The sequence below is a fragment of the Trichoplusia ni genome, chromosome 2, assembly GCF_003590095.1.
Source record: "Trichoplusia ni isolate ovarian cell line Hi5 chromosome 2, tn1, whole genome shotgun sequence".
NCBI classification, from domain to species: domain Eukaryota; kingdom Metazoa; phylum Arthropoda; class Insecta; order Lepidoptera; family Noctuidae; genus Trichoplusia; species Trichoplusia ni.
In genome coordinates, this window is record NC_039479.1 from 6,155,377 (window position 1) to 6,168,447 (window position 13,071).

General features: G+C 35.1%; 1 protein-coding gene across 1 annotated transcript in view; it reads left to right on the top strand.

The window, feature by feature from the left end:
• Window positions 1-13,071, top strand: part of LOC113505005 (sodium channel protein 60E-like) — a 104,005-nt gene that overhangs the window by 832 nt on the left and 90,102 nt on the right. The gene's annotated exons all lie outside the window — the stretch shown is intronic.

Consider the following 13,071-nt stretch of genomic DNA (forward strand, 5'->3'; position numbering starts at 1 on the left):
GGTTCAAGATTCTCCTTAAGTTTGAGGGTATCCGAAACACGTAGAGGTCATTCTCTGCTGGTTGTTGACCGTTTGATAGGTGCACGTAACAAGTGGTGTACGAAACGACGAATCGTAAAAAATAATGACTTAACGCCGGACGTGTCGTCATCATGGCGCTGTTAATCCGGACTAAATTCAAATATAATATTCAATTCTCTTTTTTAACTTCGTTTTTTTCCTCTTAATGGCCTTGACGGCCAGGTTCTTTCAGTTAATCTCGGATTTTGCTGTTTTTTTGGAAGCTGTTACTTGAAAAATATTACGATTGTATTCATTTACAAAATGGTACTTTTAATATTTCTATGCTTGCTTACCTAAATATAGATTCAATTTAAATGTAAGTAATTACGTCGGGTCTTTTATTAGGGCGTCTTGAAGCTACGCAGTGATTGCGAGTGATAGGATGAAGAAGGTTTTTAGTGAGAAGAAGTAAATTTCTTCAGTAAATAATTTGGCATGAAACTGCACTTTGCACTAACACACTGGCTAGCTGATTCAGACATTCAGTTCACGCGAATGTAAACATTTGTTCTCCGAAGGCGGTGACTTATCGCGGCTCTGACAAGCTTATCAGGGCCTCCCCTACCTGTTGCCCCCACTTACTAAGCAAGCTCGGACGTCTTACACCGATAAACGGTTTAAATTACCTGCACTTACAGCTAATGAAATTTATACCATATCTCTAGAGGATAAGGCTTCTTTTTTAATTAACGTCGATCCTATCTGAAGTATTAACAGGTTTAATTGGTGTTTGAAAGTGAAACCTCGCCGTGCTAACTGGTCTTGAGTAATTCGACTGGCTTTGCTAAATAGAAAATTAGTAATGCTGTGGTTACATTTCTATGTTCACTTCTACCGCTATTTTAAATCTTCGATTCTTCATTTCCTACTGCTGGCTTTTCAGTTGCAAAAAATGATACAAATTAAGCGTCATTGTCAATGCAGCTGGCTGAAGATGGCTGGCTCATTAGCTCAGGAAAAACAATAAAAACTGTAAAATAAAATAATAAGAACAAGTAAAATCAGAAAACAGAAACAACCCAATGAAAGATACATTGTCCCGGCGACAGCCGAACAAATCCTCACTTACTATTCCGAGTGCCGTGTCCTAAAGCAATAAATAAAAAAAAAACTCCTCCACCAAATCGTCTAACGGTCGTAAAACTAAAATCGTCAGGTTCTCGACGGAAAGTCGCAATTGGCCGCGTTTAATTTATTCCGGAAAGTCGGATGCCGGGTGTCGATCAATGAGCTGTTGTCCCCTTTCAAGTGACTCGCCAAACAACACTACGAATAAATGAACCCAAATTGTTTTCTCGAAAAACATTTTAAACTTCATCTGTTATTTCAGACTTCTTTTGTTATTTCTAAAGCTTTTATATTCGTTTTGCATCTTATATTGTAACAATATTCTGAGTTCGGTGAGTGTAATGTTTGTCTCACATATTTTCCTCCGTCTTGGGAAATTAGTAATACTTCGACAGGCGCGGGCGAGGTAGATTGGAAGTAAAAATGTATGAATTTAATACACCTTACGCCCCGTTTCATATTGCCAATAAATAATTATATACTCGTACTTGCTCAGCTGTGTATATGTTGAGCGATTTATTTCTTGAAAGAAATATAATTGATGACGTAATGCTTTGCTGGTCACCACACGAGTGGGTTTCGGAGATTAATAGCGCGACTTTCGAGAAAGAGCCTTTAATCTAAGTGGTTTCGTTGAAGCTGGAAAAAGTGGTCTTTTGTTTTTTTGGTTAGCTATTTGTTACACTGGACTTTGTGCTGCAATCGATCGCTCTTAAATTGTTTTATTTTACTTTGAAATCGAAGCTTTGAATCAGCATTTAGCATTTGAATATATTTTTATGACGTGAATCTGGAAACGTCGAACATTTTGTTTCAAATATGAGTTGATTATAAATGTTAAGATTATTAATAGTTTCAGAATATTGTTGAACTAATCAAGAATGTTTCAGGTATAAAACAGTGAATATTCCACGGTTCTCTAAATATTGGCAATGTATCGAGTGCAGATAAACTTTCCGTCAACCGTATAACATTGGAAAATGTCCAATTTTGTTCTCGAAACCCACTTTTAGATTTGTTAACCTATTTATAAGTGGCTTTGATGGATTTTTGTCGTTAGCTACCGTCGAATATTTTGCATATCTGTATCATAGATGCCAATCAAACTATATGTGGAGACGAATTTTGTTTTAATATAAAGTTGCTCGATTGCTTTCTTTGGAAAGTATAATTTTTAGGGTTCTATGTTTAAAGGGTAACAGCGGAACCCTTTTACTAAGGCTTCGCTGGGTGTTTTTTGTAGGTGATATTTTGCTCTTGCCACAAATAAGAACCAAAATTAAGGCTGTCATAATGATTTTTTTAAACCTTTTTGTAAAGAAACCTAAATTCGCGAGTCCAACTCTTACTTGTTCAGTTTTTTCAATATGCTACTTAACGCATCATTGTTAAAATTACTTCAACCAAGATTATACAGCCATAAAACACAGAACCTTTTCATCTCCCTTGAATCCTTCCCTCATGGCTACAGGGTGCTCTTGACTTGACCTTTTTCGAGATCGCTTCTAATTTACAGGGGATTTTGCCCCTCTTCCAAATGTCCCATTCACGTGTACTTACTTTATCTTTCATTCATACTTTTGAAAGTTGGATAGCCTATTGGAGTTCAACCCAATTTGGGATACACTATTCAGTGATATTGTACTAATTGAGTCTTTGAAGCGGGTAAAATAATAGATGATTTAGTAGTAGTCTATTAAGTCCATTGTCTTGTTTTTAAGAAAATGTTAAATGACCTTGTAACTAAATAATTCATCAAAAATATACCAACTCAAAATAATCAAGGCAATCGTGTTACTCTACATTATTTGTAATATGTTTCAATCTCCGATCATTGCATAATTAGAATACTCATCACTCACAAAAGCATCTTCCATTTTCGTTCTTTAATTTATTTTCCTAACGACACTACATTATTAAAGAAAGGTTCTCAACAACAAATTTTAATCAGATGCCCTTTTGTTTCGTTTGTTCCATTGTGTCAGCTGTAATCATCTCCAAACGTTCGCTTTCCTCGATAAAACCGACATCTAGAACGCCCATTCATCCAAAAGGGCATTACCTTACAAGAATTGTTCGCAAACTTCGCAGTATTCAATTTCGTAAAAGATAAAATGGCGGAATTTAACCATATTGTCATGCTATTTTCCGCCTGTGGATCTTTGTAAGGCAAGACGAAGCGTGGCTTTTAAACTGTGGATATTTCAATTTATACAGAATTACATTCGATAGTATGTATTTCAAAGCTATTTGTTTTTGAAAGAACTGTTTAGTATTGTGGCAGCGATGTGCCATCTGGGGTGAAATAAAGAGCTCTTCCTCTATCAGTCTCATGTTCTTCAATAGAAGCTTTGTCATTTCTGAACATTATTCAACTTGCATCCCACACTTTAGTGCTTTTACCAACGACCTCTAGTAACGGATGCCAGTCAGCAATGAGGATGGGGAGTACCGGGATACGGATATTTGAATCCTCCGCTGAATTGCACTATAAGCTTTTTAAGAGGCTATAAAACTTCCGCACCGACAAGCAATGTGTTGTCTCTGATTTACGTTTGCGGTGTTAATTGTTTTGCAGCTTCGCTATTAGTTGGAGGAAATAGAAAATTCTTGATTTTAGCTGTATGTTTTTTTCTAGTTTGTATTTGTGTAGAGTGTCTTCAAATCAGATTTGAGGACTTTTAATAATAATACCAGCCAAAAACAGTACCAGTACGTGCTATCAGGCCTCTTCTTCTCCCGTTCAGGTAGAGTTTTAGTATTTCTTATTTCAATACTTGCAAATCAGGTTTCCTCACAATGTTTTCCTTCACCGTTTGTCAATGTCTTGCAATAATTAAGAAATTACCTTGAAAAACTCACATTGATACTTTGCCTGCGTTGGAATCTAACCTGCACCTCGTGCATACAAGTCCATGCACGAAACCGTAAGGACCACCACGATATTTTTGGATGAATTACGTGCTGGACATTTAATGTTCTATGTATATTGTATGATACCCAAGCGTAACATGTACGGCACGTCCCAAAATTTCAACGTGTTATCTAACCGTTAAACAAATAAACTCGGTCTTGAACTCTCCTGCCTAATTGGATGTTTGCCTACAACACATTCGCTCATTTTGACACTTGCTTGCTTTCCATTAAACATTTGTAATTTGTGGGTACCCGCATTTTATTGCCCGTAACAGAATCTGAAAGCAGACTACAATTTACTTGGTTTTACGAGCGCGGCTTAACATTGGCTTAGGCTGGCTTTTCGTGAGTGTTTTCACATAAATGTAATTTGGCTATAAAGTTTAATCTCAGTTATTTGTGGATGTCGATAGTTCAAGGGCCTCAGGCGGGCTTCTCGCCATATATACTGTTTTTGCAGCCATTTCGTCTGCCAACGATACATATCGCTGCTCAGCTTCAGCTAAACCGCATCGAAATGGTTAAAAATTATCTTTTTATTCATCGTGCGAACACACGTGAACGTTTAAAGGCGATTAAGGCTTGGAAAGTTTCCAATTAAAAACTAAAACTGATTTAGGTTTATATGAAACTTTTCATATAGTATTGAAAAGCTTAGCTAGATTTTACTCAAAATTAGAATTTATGAGGCTTTGCTCGGAAGACTATTTTAAAATCTACCAATTTGTTAATAAGCACAACTTTTACGAAATGGAAAATCAAAAATTTCTATAGACAGAAACATTTTAATACGAACTCATTTTAAATTAATCAGGTAATGAACATAAAATAACAAGATATTCTTCATCAAAACTAATCTAAGAACAGTTCAATCATATCCCATCACAGATAATAGATAAAATAAACAAAGCCACTGACACAACATAAAAATAGGCTCCATAAATCCAAAGCCTTAGGCTGAGACCACACCGAGACATTTTCCGAACAGTAAAGCACATTATTAACCCAGTATATCCCGGCCTTAGTTCTAAGTCGTATTGGTATCTCGGGTAGTCGGATATTCGTCGACATTCGGCACAATTTGTTGGCGCCGTCAGCTGCAGAAACCCCTTATGCCGCCTGTCAACTGAATGGATATAAGCAGAAGTTTAATGAAATAAAAGTAATATTTTCAAGTGTTTAAGTAAAAAGAGAGCTGGTACTGGCTGTTCAGAAGATGAATGTTCTATATATGGACACAGCAGGTGCGTTGGTTGGTCCCAAAGTATGCAAATGTTAATGAGTCTTTGGACAGTAGGAGGGAATAAATCGTGATAAACTTGAATATACTCTTTGTAAGTCACTAGTGTTTAATAGCTTTCTATACTTACTAGCGTGTGGTATGTACCAACATTTCGGTAGACAATGTTGCTCTCATATTGGAAGTTTACCAGTTTGCGTTCGGAATCTTCGACCAGCTACGGATTGCATTGCTTCCTCCAATATCGTATGCATGAGGTAGCCTGGTAACACGGTACTTCTGCACTTTCTTGTAGCTCTACATTTGTTTAGTCGCGTTCCGTTTCACTTGGGATTCAACGTGACATGTTTTACAGGAAGCAGGGATTTGCCTCCCTGCGGACAGCACGGCTTTTTATTTTTCATTATTACTGCTCCCGAATGTCCGACTGTGGAACACGAGATACGAAATCGTTGCCTGATTTGTTGTATTTTTAAAACTCCTTTTTTATTTATTTGTTTGAGCTGTTGACTGTGAATCGGTAAGGGAAAGCTGTCTTTGACTTAACTTACAAAGCTGAGGTCTTAATTAAAAAGTACGATTGAAGAGAAAAGAATATTAATGAAGTGTCTGGGTTTATTAAGGTAGTTTTGCAGTGAGATGGTTGCGGGCTCTTCTTATTTATTCCGTGTAATATTAATATTATTTGTATAGTACAGTAGTACTATAAAAATAATATTAATATTATTTTAATATTATTTTATTATTATTTTAATTATAATTATATTTTATTATAATGTTAATATTATTTTATTTTAGTACTATAAAAATAATATTATAGTATATATTATAGTATATATAGCTAGTAAGCTGACCCAGCAAACGCTGTTTTGCCTAATACATTATTTCTAGTTGTATGTATTGTTTAATGCCACATTATAAAAAAAATGAAAACAAAAAATGTCGTCCTAAAAATGAAATATTTTTTTTAGCGTGAGCAACCCTGAACACTTAGGGATATGAAAAGTAGATGTTGTTCTATTCTCAGACCTACCCAATATGTATACAAAATTGCATAAAAATCGGTCGAACCGTTTCGGAGGGAATTTTATAATTAGAAGATGATAACCAACAGTTTTCACAGCACTTAACTAAGTAGAGTAATGTAGAGTCGCGTTACTTGAGTTCTTGCGTCACGTGACTGTTTATTTAATGAGCTAGCTAGTGTATAAAGCGCAAGTCAACGAAATGCAATTAATGTGCCACCGTTGAATTTATTTAAATGAGGTAAAATGACGTAGATAATTTTATCACAGTAAGCTTTAAGATAACATAAATAGAAACTATAAGCAATGAATAGAAAGACAGACTTCGCTCCCGGTTTACATTTTATTGATTTGACTCTATAGTTTTTTTTTGCAAAATACATATATAAAGCAAGATTATTCGAGATTATTATTAAAAGTTGTGAATATATTTTTTTTCGATAGTCATGCGATAAACATTTATGAGACATAATTTAAAAGCCACACAAGTCCATAAACCAATAAAATGCCAAAATAAATTCCAAGACAGACCAAAAAAAGGTCACAGAAACATAACTTACTTTGAAATTTAACCGGGCATAGAGGCAATAAATATGACTAAACACAATAAAGTACGGCCTGGCTAAAGTGACTAAAGTGACTATCGACGGCTATTTACTAGCTGACTATATAATGTCTCGGCTCGATACAGTGTCGTTGATTTATTTACCTTACCGATGTATTCGTTGTCGTAAAATAGGTTTTTAAGTGCCGTCACAGAGTAGAATGGTAGAGCAGTACGTAAATTGAGGAGGATAGGATGTTGTTCTGTGTGGGTCTATATTTTTTAGATATTTATTTGATTGGAGTACGTGAAAGTTTAAAGCTCTTTTTGTTACCATTTCGTGTACGAAAGTAACAGAACGCAAAAAATTATGTGACGGTAATACGCCATCTGCCAGGAGAGATTACAGGCGCAGATCCCAGATTGTAATGTGTCTTCCGAATATCTTATACTTTAAATATAAGTTTGTACTTAATAACTGTACCAAATTATAACAGGGGAGTTTGTAAATCTGCTTGCATTTGTTTTGCTGCTATGAGTAGCGACCTCTTATTTACTTAAAGAGAAGAAATGAGACACCGGTAATCAGATACTCACTTTATTATTTTTCAGTCATTAACCTCCTTTTAATAGGCGGTGAAAACTACAATATTTACAGATAAGAAACTAAGCAAATACCAATACCATTTAATCGGGAGCCGCGTTGCAATGCATTTATTATTGAAACTCCAATTCAATATCGTGTTTCCAATGTAAATATTTAACGTTCGCTCTCCGACATTTTAGTCGGGGATATTTAAATAATACTTTGTAATGCTACAACAATAATGACGGCGAAATTTTCCAAAAATAACTTACCAAAGGGAACATTATACCAGGCTATACATATAAACTGGGCAGTCTTTCCTATCGTGATTTCAGATTTAATTTTTCATTTTTTCCTTATGACCATTGTCCTTCGTGTTTTAGAATAAGGTAAATCTTCCTTATTAACCACCGCTTGAAACTAAGATCTGATCAGTATCTTTTTATTTTGTCCCGACAAACTACGTACCGCCTAACAGTCGATGGCAGCAGTCAATTTGTATGCAACTTTTCCCTATTTCCTCACTTTTTAAACCGTCCCTGGACTTTCACGGGTATCTCCAGACCAAAATATGTTAAATCGGTTCAGCCTTTCTAGATTTTTCGTCTCTCGTCGCGGTACAAAAGAACAGCAATACATTGTTTTATTTAAAAAAAAAGAAGATGATTAGATTTATACTACTAACTATTCCTACAACAAAACGTATTTCAATTGTGTAAGCTCTACGCTGTTTTGTTCACCGTCTTGCTTCAACAGCAAAAGTCTTCTTTTAAGATTTGGTAATCTCCCAAACCCGGTAAAAATTATACCTACACAGAAGACCAATTACCATCTCCTAGAGTAATGTGCAAGAGAGGCAGAACATCATACCGCTTAGAGCGACTTCTGTCTTCCACAATATTACATTAAAAAGAGGCGCGCTCTGATCGTATGGTAAATTATGTCGAAGTGAAAAGTTAGCCTTAACATACTGCATTTTCTATTCTGTGGCGCAGTCGAGTCGACTCGACCGAGCTCCTTTGATGATTTAAAACCGACACTTGGCTTCGAAACGCTTTAGCTAAATAAAATTTATGAATATTGAAGGAATGAGTTTCTTACCTCGAATGATATTCTTAGACTTTGTAAGCTGTGTTTAAATTGCTTTAGCTCTCACAGTTCAGTGTTCAGTAAGTTTCTTGCGAAGAGTTTTCTTTTCTTAAATATGACGAATACCATTGTGAAATTGAGGATTTGTTTTTAATCTTCACTTAATTTAAAGAATTGAATATTTTCTTTATTTATATTAATCAGCTTAGCGTATCATGGTCCACGGCTACCTCAAGTCGTGTCGCGTCCTATGCATCCAGTTCAATCCTCCTACATTTATTGATTAATTAACTAAACTTAGGTAAGCATCCATTTGTTTACAATATTTAATTAAGAAGGTTTGACCTTTCACTTAAAGAAAATGATCGAGAAGAGCAAACGGTATTTATCCATGATTAATTAAAATAAAACATGATCACAGTTACGTCAGAAATGAAACGGTTCCTTCGTCTTACTAATTAATAAATGTAAATTAAGTTAATTGTTCTCATTCATCGTTCATTCGTTAGGATAACATTCGAGTCACGTTCGCCGATATTTCTATAATTTCATTTGCAAGTTCTGCTAAATGTAGCCATTGTTTTCTGTGTAAGAAAGTAATATTAAAACACAAAAGCGTTGCTTGCCGGAAGGTTGTGGGATCTCGTTCAATCCCTGTACTATGTGACCTTAAAGCAAAACTGCTGTCGTTTTGTAAGCGAGACGGCGCTTTTCGCCGCGTATTGCGGCATTTCACTCGCACGGAAGCTTGAAGAATCTTTAGAAAGCTCGTGGTAGAAGTGCAGGGCTTTAATTCATTCCAGCAAAGGGAACACTGTGGAATATTAAACAGATACTCCATTCATCTTCGTTCCGCGACCCAGATACCTCTGAAGCCTCTTTAACAAGCCAGTAAATATGGTCTATAAGTTGGAAAACTTATTTAAGTTTAAGGAAACGTGGTGTATGTTCCCTTCATGAAGTAATTTTGAGAAGAAGGATCTTGTCTGGACAGTTTATGTTTCAGATCTCTGTTTAAAAATAACTAGAGGGTTATCGGAAAGAAAAACGTCGTGAAATAATACCTATCATTAATTTTCTTTACTCTCTTTACTTGACAATTAAAGTACCTACATCAAAAAATGTCTTAAACTTGTTTGTATCTTAGGCTCAAGTTCAAGTCGCACCCGCGACGCTTAGGATCGATACAATAGGCTTAGGAAACATAATTTTGAAATATAATTTTTTCACCTAACAAATTAGTGAATACACTAACGCCATTCCTTTTTACATGTGTGATGAGACCAGGCTAAACCTGGTGAAAGATGGACAGACCTTACAACCCCTTAATCCTAATTATGTAAAACATATACCCTCAAAGCTTATCATAGCTACAATAGAACACTCCCAATAGACCGCGGACCGTGATCAGAATTGCACCGAACACAATTCAATTACGGTTGGACATTGATATTTTCAAATTACTACACTTGTCAGAATTTTTAGTATCGGACAATGACATGTGCAATTCAACGTTATTGGGAAACCAGTTAAGTGATTGAGAAGTAGGAGAATGAAAATAATTGAAGTGGAATACCTAACTTCTGTAATACCATTTTGTAATTTAGATTTGACTTGACTGACCTGTCTGAGTTTTAGTGGTTAGTGACCTGGACTGCTATACGGGAGGTCGTGGTTTCGATTCCCACCCACGACAAAGGTTTATGTGATGAGCACGATCATTTGTTCTGAGTCTGGGTGTAATTTATCTATATTATGCAGTTAGAATTATTTATGTATATTTATCAGTTGTCTAGTGTTCATAATACAAACTCTGCTCAGTTTGAGACTCAATGGCGTTGTGTGAAAATTTTGGCATATTAGGATAGAATTAAGGATTTAGATAAGTAGGAACTATATACGTACCCAGTTAAAGTGTAAAAGTAACAGTCGATCCGTGCAGTCGAAATTTTGTTGCAAAGTTTGTATCCCAATAATTAGAAAGGCGGTGAATCATTACGTACTGCGCTGAATAACTCATTTATCAAGCGTAGCGTGTTATTAAGTTTGCCCAGAAATATAATTATTGACTCTGAAGCCGCTACCAGATTAAAAATTTGAAATTTTGCGTCGTATCTAACGTGGTGACGATTTTTATCATAATCGTTTTATAGACTTCACTTATCAAAAATTATACGTTATTAAGTATGATAGCCGTGATTTAAAATTTTAATAAACAACAAAAATCCTTCTTGTTGAAATATTTTTTAAGAACAGAAACGTAATAGAAACTACTGAGACAAACTTGATGCTTCACGTTAATGAAAAAATAATCGACAAATCGGTTCATCCACTCCAAAGCTCTGAGGTAACAAACATTTAAAAATACCAACGAAGTGAAAACCTCCTCTTTTGTTAAAATCGATTTAAAAATTAACTGAAACATAAAATCATTTCAATTTACAATAAAAATACTTCATTCACAGACAACAAAATTGGCAGACAACAAATTTCTTTTGCCGAATTCAACAAGCTCAATTAAACGAATCGGGGTGTTAAGTGATTTGTTTCCGCGGCCGTCGAGTGTCGCTAGTGCCACTGTGTCCGGCGCGTCTGCAACACGTAGCGATGTCAAACACGCAATTAGGATGCATTCAAATTATTTGCGGACATCCCTGGAATGGGAATCGTGATTTTTGTAATTAAGTTCGTTATCTTCGGTGTTGATGTTGGTGTTGGATTTTTATTTTGTGGATGAGGAAATTTATTTTGCTTTTATCGTATTTTTATTTATGCCATGTAGTTTCTGCAGTGATGATTGTTGATTTTTTGAATACTTTAGAGTAACAAAACCTAAATTGGCTTCCTGCATCGTATTAATACTATGTTTAGCTGCTTTTAAATTTCCTATTTTAAATTATTTGTATTAATTATTAATAACTCGAATGTGTCCTTCTTCTGCTTTTGTCTTTCTGTCTGCTTTTATCACGGTTTCCTAATTGCAGATACCGACTTTCATTCTTCGTTGAACTGTGTCAAAAATCTGTTAAAAAAATACTTTGTGCAAATGAAAAATGTAACGAAAATTAAGTCACAAATTCTGCTAAAAACTACCAAAAGTACCATACCTACTAAAAGTTTAATTTTAAGCTGGCTGGTTATTTCTTCTGTGTAACAAAATTAGCCTTTAACGAATTTCGAGTAATTGCGTTTCGTTTTTAAATTAGGTCAATGAGAAGTAAAACGTTCGCATTAGCTGCGCAATGCAACAAACTCATATGGTGTAAACTTTAATTACTTGCCGCAGGGATTGAGGGGAGGTTATTGTTTTTCTTTTTCAAGTTTGTGTGTCAAGCATTTTATTATAAGGAATTAAGGAAATTAGAATTGGTTTCTCGGATGTTGAACTAAATCAAAGTAATCATTTGATAATTTTTTTATCAAATTCTAAGTTTGTTGATTTGGATGTCGTGTAGCGGTTATTTGATTGAAACGAGTTTTTTTTATTATTTTGAAGGACAAGTACTTAGTTAATATAATATAAAGACCCTATCGATACGAAAACCTAAAACACACAGTTAACAATAAAACGTTAGCTCACAGTACCGAGGAGTTTACATAAAAATTGATCACATTATCCAAAGTTGACTCAAGGATTATCAATGCCCCGAAGAATCTTGGACAAAATAAACAGATATCTTTTTTCCTTGTTGCTTGTCAAACGAAAATGGTTTTGTTCAGAACGATTGAGATTATAATCTGTGCTACAGGCGGTTTCTTTTTGTTTAACTTGATTTGACTGAATTTATGAATATATAAACAATTCAGTGACCAGTTTCCTAGAATTTTCTTTATTATTTTAAAGGTACATGCTAAACAAAACTATCCATAGTTGGTCAAGAATAAATAGTAAGGTAACACTTAAATAGATGAAATGGCTGACAGATGAATTGATATATTATATGGCGGAGTTGTTTAAATCATTTGATTTACACACACAAAGACATAACTTGGAATAAACTTTTGTGGATCACACAAATACTTGTCTTGTATGAGGATTACATTAAAAGCCTTTCACACTTTGGTATTGGCTTGATGCTCAATTGGTTTAGACCAACCTTTCATTTGGATTTGACTGCACGGATAGCCGAGTTCCAGCACGCTAAGCCCACGTGGCATGGGTTTGATCCGCACCTAGTACAAGCCTTTGTGTGATCTACGAATGCTTGTTCTTAATCTGGGTGTCTTTGTGCATGTGACTTGAATGTTTGCGAAACCCCCGAGTGATTAAATTCCTCAAAAAATTAGTCACATTTTTCTAACTTTATGAAACTAATTAGTTTTAACAACGTAGTAGTTATGTCATAAGCCTATGCTACAAGCTATCTTATTAAAACTTCAACTGTTTGCTTGGACGAATAAAATAACCAGAACGGAAGGCTATTAGCAACCCCTAATGCTTTTACAAACATTCAATACAACTTCCAAATGCATTTAGCGGCAATGTCAATAAATTGAGTCGACCAATACGTCCGCATCGCGTGACTGTCGCGAATAAACT